This window comes from Vicia villosa, unplaced genomic scaffold, assembly GCF_029867415.1.
Source record: "Vicia villosa cultivar HV-30 ecotype Madison, WI unplaced genomic scaffold, Vvil1.0 ctg.002744F_1_1, whole genome shotgun sequence".
In the NCBI taxonomy this organism is placed as follows: Eukaryota; Viridiplantae; Streptophyta; class Magnoliopsida; order Fabales; family Fabaceae; genus Vicia; species Vicia villosa.
This window is the reverse complement of record NW_026706018.1, coordinates 135,306-149,334: the sequence shown is the minus strand read 5'-3', so window position 1 is coordinate 149,334 and position 14,029 is coordinate 135,306.

The window sequence follows — 14,029 nt, the reverse complement described above, 5'->3', positions numbered from 1 at the left end:
TTCCCAAACACTCAAAAAGAGAAATATTTATTTCAAGAGAATCTCAAAAACACAAAGACTTATTGATCATTATTTGTGTGTAAACATTTGTTCTTAAACTTTGTTTCATTTGCTTATCTAGGAGCACTATTTATAAACATTTTCTATTGTAGATCTTTTGAGATATGTTTTTCTCAAGTGACTGGGTTGTTAGTATGCTTACTTGAGAGAGAGAGAGAGGTGTCTTTCTAGACTCGTTGACCTTGTTGTATAATCTTTCAAGATTAGTGAACTAAGTCCTTTTTTTAAGGAAAAATCACCTTGGCGGGTCAACAAGATTAGCCTTGCTTAAGGTGAACTTATATAAACCGAAAGTGCCTTTCTTCCTTCTCATTTTGTATATCTTGTTTGTTTGAGTGAATAGTTTTTCTATAAAAAAAGCTTTTGAAAACCCAATTCAAACCCCCTCCCCATTTCTTGTGTTTTTCTCAATAAATTAACATATAATTTAACCCAAGATAAAATTTTCCCTCCAACAGAGAACTACTCACATATAGTTTTTATATAAAAAAAGAACATACTCTAGTTTCTAATTAACCGAATGAACTTTAGATATACAAATTCTAAAAAAGAAAAAAACATAATCCAAGTTTTGAACTTAATTGCTGCAACTCCTAGCAAAGCAAATACCCAATATTAAAAAGGTTGAATAAAACCACATTAAAAACCTCCACATTCTTACTATTGTTCATAAGAAGTGATAAAGGGGTAATTACTAAAATTATTAATGACATACCTGCAAACCAAAGTGACAAATAAGGAAATGCTAACATGACTTCAAAGAATTTCTGATTGGGTTATGAAATTTTTACTTTTGAGATTTCCACTTTTGTTTGTTGATAAGGTTCTCGAGACTGGGTAAGTTTCTTTGTAGTAGTGGAATGTTAGTGAATGTGAAACGATACTCCTAAGAAAAAATTCCTTAATTATTTAATATTACATTTATTTATGTTAATTTAATAAATGAACTCTATACTCACACCCTTTTGGAAATATGTAGGTGTATCTCTTTCCATTTCCATGAATTTTTTAGACATTGTTAAAACTATTCACTGGTATACGACAAATTTGTTGTAGTGAATAAATTCTTTCTAGAAGAAAACCTATCATAAAGAAGTTGTCAAGAAAAAACAATCACATTATAAGGTGTCCAACTAACCCACATGTAAGGTAGAGCCAAATTTCCTATAGGATAGGACAAATAAGTAGTAGCCAAAAGAAAATTTTAAGAAAGAAACATAAAGAAAACACATCTCTAACATGATTCCAAAACCATTTATCTCCATCTAAAGGAAAAGTGTTTCCTCAAAATACCAAAAGAAATTTTGCAATGACATCCTAATGGATGAAGAAAGCTCTCTTCAACCTGAAGTCAAAAATGTGGGTCTCATTTACTCACTTACCAACCTCTCCCACTCTCCCGTATGGATACTTAGTGATAGAAAATAACGCAAGGAATATATGGTCAAACCAAAAACCAATCAGAAGGGTCTTCCTGCTTCGAACCAAGACAAGAAACCTCTTTCTACTAGGATGAAGAGTTCTAGAAGCCCGTATCTATACTACCCCTAAAATAACATACATTATAGATACCATAATGAGCAACGGAGATGACTATCCGAAAACCAGAGCCACCTGAGATATGGTGCCACCTCCACTTAGCCAAATGAACTATAAGTGTACTAGACAAAGATCTCTCACCCCCCTAAGCCACCTTTACTCTTAGGCTTACGCACGTCAGTCCATCTAACCCAAGAGATTTTAGAATCTCCCTTTACTCTTCCCTACAAAAAACTTCTCTAAATCTCAGTTATTTTTTTCCATACCTTTACAGACATCTTCAAATAAGACATTAAGCACATAATTGAGCAAAACAACCGTCCTTCCATGCTAACATATCAGTTCTTCCAGGAATTAAGCCTCTTGGATAAAAGATTAACTAGGAATCCCAAGATACTTCTCGGCTTGGAATAACCCTTACAGGAAGCCCTTAATATTTAAAAGGAAATGCCTTGATTTTACATTGAAGAAAGTCACATGCAGAGTCCAAAAAATAGAATTCACATTAATCTCTATTAAATTACTCTGAGAAAAATTCACCTGTAGGCCTGAAGCTACCTCAAAACCCCTTAAAATACACTTTATAGACAAAAGATTCTCAACACTTAGATTTGTTGAGATAATCATAAGAGTATCATCAACATAATAAAGATGAGAGACCACCAAATCTAAGATTCTTATCTTAAACCCTTTTGCATGCCTCTCATCATTCATTTTCTACTCTTTAACACATAAAATATGGTTCAATGGTATGATTCCTTCATTGCATTGATTCCTTCGATTCTCGTTTAATTTGAAAAAAATCTTTTTATTGGTTGGGTCTACCTCATTGTCGCCGCTTATCATCGTGATTGTTATGATAACTTATCATCATAACAATCACGATGATAAGCAACGACAATAGGTAGACTAGGCAATAATTATATTTTATTCAAATTAAACTATATAAGAGGATATCGGTGTACTGAAGGAATCAAGTCATTGAATCACATTCTAAATGCTAAAGAACGTTAAATAAATGATGAGATACAAGAAATCCGAAAAACATTGCTTTATATAAGTTGGATTTCAAATACAACTTAATTTTCATATTATAAGTTTCTATGTCAATTTAAATGAATGTATTTTCACTGAAATGTTAATGAAACAAATAATCCGCATAGCATATAATAAACTATACATCATCTACTGTAAACCTATAAAAGAATTTAATGAACAAAATATTGGTAAGACACAAGAAGTCTCTTTCTTGTGACTTAGCAATGTCTTATTCTTGTTTTGAGAACATTTTGTCAATAACAAGATCATACATCAACACAATAAGTACATGCAATAACATAAAAAAACACATTTTAAGACGCACCTTTATAGAAAATGATCGTGAAAATAGAACAAATTATGAAGTTCATCTAGTTTGTGAAGCTATGCAAAAGAAATATAAGGTGGATGAAGTTTCCACAATAACTTCTTACTTATATTTTTTTTTCTAGCTAGTCAAACTATATGTAGGATAGCCATATGTGCTTTGTTAAGGTGGTGAAGACGAATCTGAAAAAATCATGACAACAAACATTTATCAACAACAACATACAATAACAACAAAGTTAATGACGACGAAGAAGAGAAAAAAATCTTATGAAAATCATGTGAAATGTAACAACAACATACACGCAAACGAGAGAATAAGGAAGAAGAAGAATATGAAGAACAAGATAAATTATTATCACTTATCTGAAAAACACTCATATAGAATAGGAAAGCTAATGACAAAGAACAAGATTGACTGAATTCTGTAAAATAAGAAAGCTAATGATGAAGAACAAGATTGACTGCAATTCTGTAAAATAGGAAAATTAATGACGAAGAAGAAGAGAAAAAGTGGATGCTAGGATTTTGGTGTGAAGGATACAACGATATTGTCAAGAAGCAAGAGTTTATTCGCTTATATATAGGTAAACTTTTCACAACAGTTTTCATTAACATCCGTGGTGATATATTTTTATATCAAATTACGCCCGAAGAGTTACATCACAAGTTACACTCGCTTAATAACTTCATTTCGTATCAATTTTTTTTTAAAATTAACCATTGTATTGAATCATAATATCAAATAGATCATACCTATAAAGTTTGAGATTAATCTATAATGATTTACTATACCATCAAGATTTCAAAATATTAACATCAAAATGAACTTTCATATAATTTAAATTTTGATAATTCAGGAACATAGTAAATTATTATATATTAATCAGAAACATTATATGTGTGATCTATATGACAATATGTTTCAATTCAAAGATTGATTTTAGAAAATATATATCGAAATGAAGTTATTTAACGAGTGTAACTCGTAGTGTAACTCATTGAGTCTAATTTAATCTCTCATATATATATATATATATATATATATATATATATATATATATATATATATATATATATATATATATATATATATATATATATATAATTTAAATATATATCGCAACAGTTGTAAAAAAATATCGTAGTGATATTTCTTTTTTATACTTTTTAAAAATTAAATAAATAAAAAAGGCACGCCGTAACATTAAAGGAATAAAATATTTTAGGGTGCTGAGATTCGAATTCATAAAAGCTTGATTTTATCACTTCGATGACCCTAACATCTGTTATTATATTCTAACTAGTTTTTTTGTCGGTGTTTGCTTTTAGCCGTTATTGATGGTTTTAGCCTTTTGTAACCGAGTTTGTTAGAACTATTGTTCTAAATTAATATATCTTGATTACAAAAAAAAAACAGTATTGAGAAGAACTGTTGTGACTTGAGCATTGTCGTCTGTGTTTTGTAGTAGTACTGGTTTTTAAAAGACTACAGATTTGAGTAATGATAGAATAATACATGATTCAATTTTCAATTGTATTATAATTTGATTGTTCCATGGCAATTGTTTAAAAAACAGTATTTCATTAACTTTCACCAACGAAGTACATAAGGTCTTCCAATATTTCAAAATATATCTCATGTATGCGTTTTATTCATTCAAGTGTATTAAATAGTATAATATGATCATGACGTAATACAACAACAAATCTTAGATTGGGGATCAAATCCAACACATCTACCACCTTTCATATATCCGAAAAATACGCAATAGTTCGAGCACTTTCGCTCGTCTAGGCATTCCGTGTGTCCGCCGCACTTATATATCGATCCCGGAGGAACAGCATATAAACTAGTTAAGAATCCTGCAACAAAAATAAAGATAAAGTTTAACATATGCAATAGACTATGATTTCAAATTACGAACATCATATTAATGTTGCGGTAGCTCTATTATAGAATTACAACCCAACTTGTTCATGGTTAATTATTGGAAAAAATAAAACACTTGATATAAAAATGACTTGTTCTTATTACCTGAGAGCAAAATAAAAGCAACGCACAAAATCCCCCATAGTCGAGATTGACTGATATTAGAAGCCATCGAGTAGAATTTCACTTTGTGTGCTATTGATGTCTAAGCTAAGATGTGCATTATATATATATATATATATATATATATATATATATATATATATATATATATATATATATATATATATATATATATATATATATATATATATATATATATATATATATATATATATATATATATATATATATATATATATATATATTATTGAACCGATGAGAATATTGGATCACTGATTAATTATTGGTTGAGTCATAGGTCGAACCGCATGACTAAACCGGATAACTTGGTTGAATAAATCAGTCTCAAATGCAATACTATATATTTATTAAATCAGTCGAATCAGATGACTTGGTCTTTAAAAAATATCACAATACCTACAAAATATTAAAATTTCAAAATATCATAAAATTTCTATATATATTCTTTACATTCAAATTCTAAATATAATCATCACTCATAATAAAATAATACAAAATTTAAATTTAAATAAATTTTAAACAAAGTCTAATTGCAAACAGAGGAAAAGTTATTTAAAAAAAGATTTGAATAAAGTTTAATTATATTTTAATTATATATTTTTTTAAATTAGGAAAACTGCATCGTTTTGTGCGGAAAAAAAAGAGCATGCATTTGAACTGCCGGTTTTCTAAAATCATCAGTTCACCGGTTTTTTAGTATTGGCCAGTTCTCAATGGTTTAATAGCATACTTGATCCAACAATCAAACCGAGCCAGATCGGTGACCCTTAGGATTCTCGTTCCGACCAGCCGATTCGATCCTGTTTTTAAAATATTCTCTCACATATGGCGCTTGCATTCAAAAAATAACTTATGCGTCGATGGTTAATAGTCAATGGTTAATACGTGACATCAGAATGTTGTCATTGTCACATATGACGCCTAAGTTATTTTTAGAGTGAAAGTGTACTTATTTTGTGGACGTACAAATATTTTTAAAATAAAATTCGATTATTTAAGTAAATAATGGGAAAACTTGGTTATTGAGAGATTTAATTGATGAAATGGGTTATTGGAGTAAAAATTTCTTATAACTTAATGTAAAAAAATTTACTAAATAAATTGAACTATTAAATTATCAAATATTCAAATAATTTACACATATTTTGCTATAATTTCCAGAATTGAGATTTATATATTTTTAAATAATTTATCATAGGTTGGAATAAATATATTAAATAATTTTTTTTTAAATCTATAAATTACTATAAACTAAATGTATCAGATAATATCTCTCAATTCAATTCATCAGTAGAATTGATTTAATTCTTTATTTACAAAGAGTTATTGAAAAGTATAAATATAAAGCTTTTGACATATAATGTCAATGAAAAATATAGATATAATAAATTAATAGTTAGTTGGTTCAATGATGGTTAATCTTAAAATTGATAGTGTCATGTTTCAATTACCGTGATTGAGATTTGAAATCACTTGATGTCTGAACTGACCTCCAAATAGAATTAATTAGTCTAATGGACTAAATCCTAATTTTGAAACAAAAAAAGGTTATAATAATATAAAATATATTTTAAAGTTAATATAGAAAAAAATTATGATAAATATAAAAAATGATAAAGAAAAAACTTTAATATAAAAAAAATGAGCAACTGAATTAAAAACCTAAAATTTAAACTGTCAATATGATAAATTATACTCTATCTTCTATTCTCTTCTCTAAGACTAATGAGTAATGTTATTCCTACATTTCTATTTCTACATAATACGTATATCCAACACTATTAACCATATTTATACCTTATTTTTTTTAAATAAAAAATATATATTTATAAACACTGACATGAACAGTAAATTAATATTATAATAATAAATAATAACTAATTATTTTTAAAATATATATTTTAAATTTGTTTAGATTAAAAGATATCGATATAAAGTTGTGTCATTAACCAACTTTATAACTCTATTAATCAACAATTTACATTTCATTAACCAATTTTATATTACTACTAAAAAGTTATTTTTAATATCTGTGGGTTATTAATTAATTTTGTAACTTCATTAACTAACATTTTACACTTTATTAACCGACGTTGTTTTAGTACTGAAAATTATTTTTAGTATTTAATTTTTTATTAACCAACTTTATCATTTTACTAACCAACTTTTTACTTTTTATTAACCAACTTTATTTTACTAAAATATTTTTAAAATTCTGGTTAGGATATATACTTCCAAGAAAACATTAATTAATTATTAAATCTGTTACCAAAATGTAGTAGAGAATAAAGGATATACACCGACAATATAAAATTATTTTACACAGTCAACCAATCACAATAATGTTAAGTGTCAAATTATATTATTATTTTTAAATAAATTATATGACATGATTAAATGATAAATTTTTACTAAATGACAGTCCAAAAATTATTTTATAATGTCGGTGCACTGTCTTTTAACTCATGGTAATAATGCGTATTTGCAATCATATTTACTATATTGTTTTTTATGTAGTAAGTTAAATAACACTTTATTTGATTAAAAGGATTTTTTAACCAAACTTTAAGTCAAACTAAATATTACAATTCGTCTCGAAATATATAATATCAATGGAAAAATCACGAAAATTTAGAAAGTTAGTTACAATATAAAATTGTAAATTATTTATTTTGTTATCACGGCCCCGTTTTCTATTTACATTACTAAATACTACATTCGTCGTTATTTTTGTATGAAAAAGTAAAATTTTGCAAGATTTTATAAAATAATATACTTTTATTGATAATATGAAAAGTATAAATTAAAATATTAAAAAAATAGAGAGAAAATAATAAATATTTGGAGATTTAATAGGAAGTGTTAAATAATAATTTATTTGTATCGAAAAAAATTAATCGTGTGTTTAATGATAACTTTAGGTTAATTACTTGTATTGGTATAATTTTACTACGTCTTCAGAATGTTTCGCCCTTATTAGCATCACAGATCGTCGCTAAATAGCACCAAGGGTTGCCTAGAATACACCACAAGTCGCATAATAAAGGCCTAGTCCACCTGAGTTTGTTTCATTTAATTACTCACTTAATAAACGTGGGTGATAACGTGAACTAGTCGATTTTTCCCGTGAGCTTAGAAAAAGGATATATAGCTCCTTTGAAGAATGATTGGTTTTGCTTTATGAGTGTCAGTTCAATAGGATAGGACTGTGGATGCCCTTCTCTGACTTTGAAATGGTCATCAAGCACTTGAAGGTTGTGCCTTCCCAACTTCATCTAGTTCCTAGGCTTACATGAGGGCATTCCATATTTGTGTCGAGCTTAAGTCATAGAAGCCTTCCCTTAAATTGTACTTTGACATGTTATATATATGTTACACACCTCTCAGGATGGCGCCTGTGAACAAGGCTTTGTCATTTTCCATCCGGGTGATCCTTGGTTCAGCCCTTTCACCTGTGACTAGGGCTATTTTCTGAGGCACTTCTTGCTGGCGAATCTCTCACCCCATATGGTCATATCTCCTTCACCTACTCTTTGGCTGAACCTTCTCGTTTATGCAAAAGTATATTTCTAAAGTATTGATTTTGTAATGTTCAAAAAGTGCATGTGTGTGTGTTCAACTAATAGGGGAAGAGAGACTCAGAGGCCTTAGTAGGTGTATAAGACATTTCGATGGCTAGTGCTTACCCATGACATTGAGAAGCCTTGTACGATGGTGTTTTAAGGTAGTTTAAGGGACCAACTCATGTGAGGTGAGAGGTCTAGAAGATGATTGGCGATGCTTGGTAGAAAATTGGCGGTTATGTTAGTTGTGTGTTAAGGTTGTAGTGAGTGTGGTGCTCTTGTAGGATGTAGAAGATGTGTATGACTTAGAGTCCGTCTCTTTCTCTTGCAAGAAAGGATATTTATAGAGGCCCCTTTGAGCCTAGGGTTTTGATATCCTTGTGTTATCAACTGCTCCCTTCTTAGTGGGAGAAGTTATTAACTACTTATCTCTTGGGAGTTAGTGGAGACTTCATCTTCCTTGGCTCCCATGTTGTGGATGCTTCTGGGTGTGTCCTATAGTTTTTGCTTAGGCGGAATGGTTGTTTGGGCGAGGGCGCCATAATCCAGGTTTTCTACAAATATAACACTACATAGTCCCTCAAGCACGAGGCCTTGTATTTAAGGACAAAGTGTTTAATATTCCCTCTATCCCGCAATGAAAGACCCAATGGTTCATTTCACACATATTGAATGTAAATGGGATATATATATATATATATATATATATATATATATATATATATATATATATATATATATATATATATAACACCCCAAATAATATAATTATTATTTAATTATGTTGTTGTGATTCAATTGATGCAATAGATGGTTTGACTAAGTTATGTGTGGGGTAGTGTCAGAATAAAGTCGTGTTGAGAATTATTCTAATTTAAATACTTTATTGGAAGTTATTTGAAATTAAGAATAATTGTTAGAATTATTTTTAATAATTTAAATTGGATAAATTGAGTAGAAAAAATAAGGTCAAGGTGGTCATTACATGAGAATTAGTGAGGGTAAGAAAGGAAGACCATATTAGGGGTCTAAGGATTGTCTTAGTGAAAAGGAAAAGAGAGAAGGAGAATCGTATTATTTTGGAACGACCGCTCAGAGAGAAGTAGAAGCGAGAAAGTAAGAAGAAGCTAGGGCTTGAAGAATTCATTGTTGGAGCTTATGAACTTTCAATCTAAGGTAAGGGTGGGGTTCCAACTTTCTAAGAGATTGTATAATGTTAGGTATGTGGGGATTTGATTGCCATGGTATTTGTATGATTTTTTCCCATGAAATAGCTTTGTGTGTATGTGTAAACCTATGATAAATTATTGATATGTTTGTGGTTGTATTTATGAAATTGATGTTATAAAATGTATAGAAACCTTGGTTAATATGTGTGTAACCGGTTATGTATCAATAAATGTTTTGAGAAGGTTTATTAGATTTGGAAAGTGTGACATCCTAATTGCATGTTTAATTATTTTGAAAATTTTACTTTAATTTTATATTAACATTCGTTGGGGAAATTAGGGTGTTCAGTACAAAATGATTTATTTAGGCAGTTTATCAATCGTCCTCGTTATGGCTACGTCTTCGCTCCATTCCAAAGGAACTGAGATAATCAATCTTACTTTGAAAAATTTGTTTACAAGATAAATCTAGCAATCCAATCCTACAAACCCTATGTTTGTTGTTGATCCTAAGTCTTTCTCTTCCTTTGATCTTGAGCTCGACCAAGAACCTAATAATACCAATTGATCATTCGGTTACTTCTACTTCTTCGACAAAACCAATTTCTTTGAAGATTTCACTTGGCAGAATCCAATTGGGAATGATCATGACCCAAGCAAGAATTCCAAACGATCTTATGGTTACTGCTACTCCTTCGTCAGAACCACATTCTTCGAAGCTTTCACTCGGCTGAATCAGAATTGCGAAGTCTTGTGCAAAACCCCCAAATCAACAACTTGAATTTGTAGGATAAACCCTCATAGTTTTCTCAATGAAACCCCCAAATATTCTCATCCCAATTTATAATTCAACACCTAAGTTTGATGTTATTAACGTAATCTTGATGACACCCCAACAAAGAATGATCTTGTGTAATTTATTTGTGTGTACGCGTAAATGTGAGGTTGAAGATGAAGATATGAGGCATGTATGAAATGATGCAGTTTTGAAATGATGCATGTATGAGGTATTTATATGTGTGAAAGTTGGAGTTAAAAGAAAACAAGAGGTTTAGAAAAATAATGCACTAACAAGTTTCACTTCATACGAGACATGTGTGAACTCATGTTAGTGCATGTGTCGACCTATATCAGGTCATGTGTCGACTCATGAGAAACAAAAGCTACGTGCTTTAATATTGAGCAGCATGTGTCGACACATAAGTCGTATATGTTGACTCATAGAAGAAAAAATTTCTTCTATGTGTCAACACATGCAAACAAAAGTTACAATATGTGTCGACTCATGCAAACAGAGCCTACATGCTTTAATAGTGCTCCACGTGTACCGACTCATTCCTCATATGTGTTGACTCATAGAAGAAAATTGTATTCTATGTATTGACTTGAAGGCTGCATTTTTTGACACGTGCATTACATAAGCCACAGGCTTTACAAATCACTTTCATATATCGAATTATGGAACGTATGTGTCGACACATGGACTTATTTTTCATTTAAAAATGATTTTTACTGCCTGAAACCTTTTCTTGATTCCCAAAGCCTTTTTTAAACGCATTCTAAGATGTTTTTATGTTTCTAATGCTAAGATGCACATCACGACTCAAATGATACCGTCCAATGTACATATAATTATAAAGATCCTATTTTTGATATCATGCAAAACATCTAAATGGGAAAGTGCACTCACATACTCCCCGTTTTTTATGATGAAAAACCTGCAACAATGCGTTTCACGTCTTCGTGAAGACTTTACATATGCTTCTCCCCCTTTGACAATATCAATAAGAGACAAAACAAGCCATGAGAAGTATATTATGTCACACATAAACCAATATAACACATAGAGGCGTTTTCAAAGGCAGAAATAGGTGCACTTACATATAAATTATACGTCAAATGATACAAAATGGAACTACTAAACATAAATAAAGAAAAATCAAACAAGCAATATAGAACTGTTGCAACAATTATCCAAATACATAAAACATAAGTTATAGATGACAAAACATGAAACATAAGTTCACTTCAAAGAATTGACACAATTTGTCAATACTTAACATGGAAACAAAACATGAAAACAATAACCTAGATGCATGAGACACAACAAATGCATGATAGAAATTATTAATAAGGAATCTTGATCAACCCTCACAAGACCACATGTCTTCTACGTCCTCCACGATACCTAGGTCTTGGACTTATACCATGATGCCAACTGGTTCCATCATTTTCATATTGATTATCCAATAAATAACACATCTATTGGTAGAATAGTGAGTAGCGATGGTGATTTCCCTCTTGAGTAGAAATCATGTTATTTATCTCAGATTTTATGGCAACTTGATTAAAGGCCATCTTATTTCGTATGGAAGTGAACTATGTTGTAGCATAAGAGGCAAAGGCATCAAAGTTTGTGTCTTGTGTCGTCTTGTCCTCCTAAACAAGTTTAAAGCACTCCTCTTGAGCTTTCTTAAAAGCTTCTCGCCTAGGACAATCTTCCTTGTAGCGCTCAGTTTGAGTTACCTGCATGTTTTGAAGCATGGAGAGAATTTGGGAATGATTTTCAAACTTACCACCAACACCATACTCTTGATAACTAGAACCAAACCCATGATCTTGATAACCGGAACCATACTCATAGCCACTTCTATAGGTATCACCATATTATGCCCAAGTGTTTCGCTACCAATTTCCCCATCCCTGATCTTCTTCATATTGTTGATAGGTTGCAGGATTCAGCCAAGCTTCGTCTTTCTCATGGACATAATCATGCATGTCTGCATCATCTTGATGATCACCACCAATTGGTTGTTCATCAAGCATAGGGACATCAGCCATTCTAACGAAATTAGCAGGGTCATTAAAATTATAGATGTGCTTACGAGACCCCTTAACACGGAAGTAGTAGACATTACACTCTTCATCCCAAAAGTAACCCATGTTGGTCAAAGTACACCGAGTGAACTCTTAAGACAAATTGACAGTGTTATAGTGAAGATTAGAGATCCCTATGTTGAAGTGCTTAAGGATCTTAGCAATCATAGAGGCATAGCAAAAGGAAGTTCCTTTGTTAGAATATTTGATTGCAAACATACGAGACACAAAGTAATAAACCCAATTTATCTTAATCCTATGGCAAGATGAACCTCAGATTGGTCCACTCTTGAGTGTCCACCTTTCTTTAGGCATAACACATGAGTGACCAGCCAATACAAGATACGACGAAGTTGCTTCAAATGACCAGTTGTCAAGGTATCAAAATATTCATCGGATTGCGAAGCCGTTAGCAACTCATTCAAGTGAACTTTCCAACAAAACTCTTCACGAGGATTGATATATTCGTCATCTATGGTTCAATATTAATAAAAATAATCCCAAATAGTTATTTCCAAAGAGCATTAGTGAAAGCATAATTTGTGTTACCTATTTTTGAACTTGAATGTGGATCCACGTCTCTTATGCAGCCTCGAGTAGAACACACGGATAAGATCCTCATTGTATTCATCTGATAACTTCAAGAAATAATTAATTTATTGTTGTTTAACACGATCAACAACCTCTGGAATGATCAACGTGTCGACAATAGCTGGTTTGTAGACATGTTGCTTCATGACCAGACAATTTTAATGTTGCTTTATGAGTTAATGATTTATTTACAAAATGGTGCAAATGTCAATTTCAACTCAATCGGGAGAAAATCCATAATTATATATAAATGAATGCATACTATTTTGTTTAGTATTTTTAACGAAAATTATATTTTCCCTTGATTGAAGAAGAATAAGAAGATAAAGCTACAAGAAAGGGATTAAAATTTGCTTTGAATTTAATTGTGCATTGAAAAGAGAAGAAGAATGAACTTCAGGGAAGGAAGATAAAAAGATGGTTAATTAAAAAAATGAAAATTAAAAATAAAAATATAATTTTTGTGATTTTTTGAATAAAATGCAAATAAAAATAGAAATAAAGGTAAAAATTAAAAAAATATATATAAAAATGCACTAGACCTAAAATTTGGGAAAGGTGGAATTTGAACCTGGAACCCCTTGCACTTACAAACTAATTCCAATGAGTAGGGATTCACTCCACATGTCTTAAAAATATGTGTGACTTGCTTATAAAATTTAGTAATAATCCTCCATTTCTTTTTAGAAAATAAGGTGAATCTTTACTCAAATTGACTATGCTCCTTCTAAATATAATTTATATTTAGAACTTAATGTTTAAAAAAAAATCATTTCTTCTTTTTATTA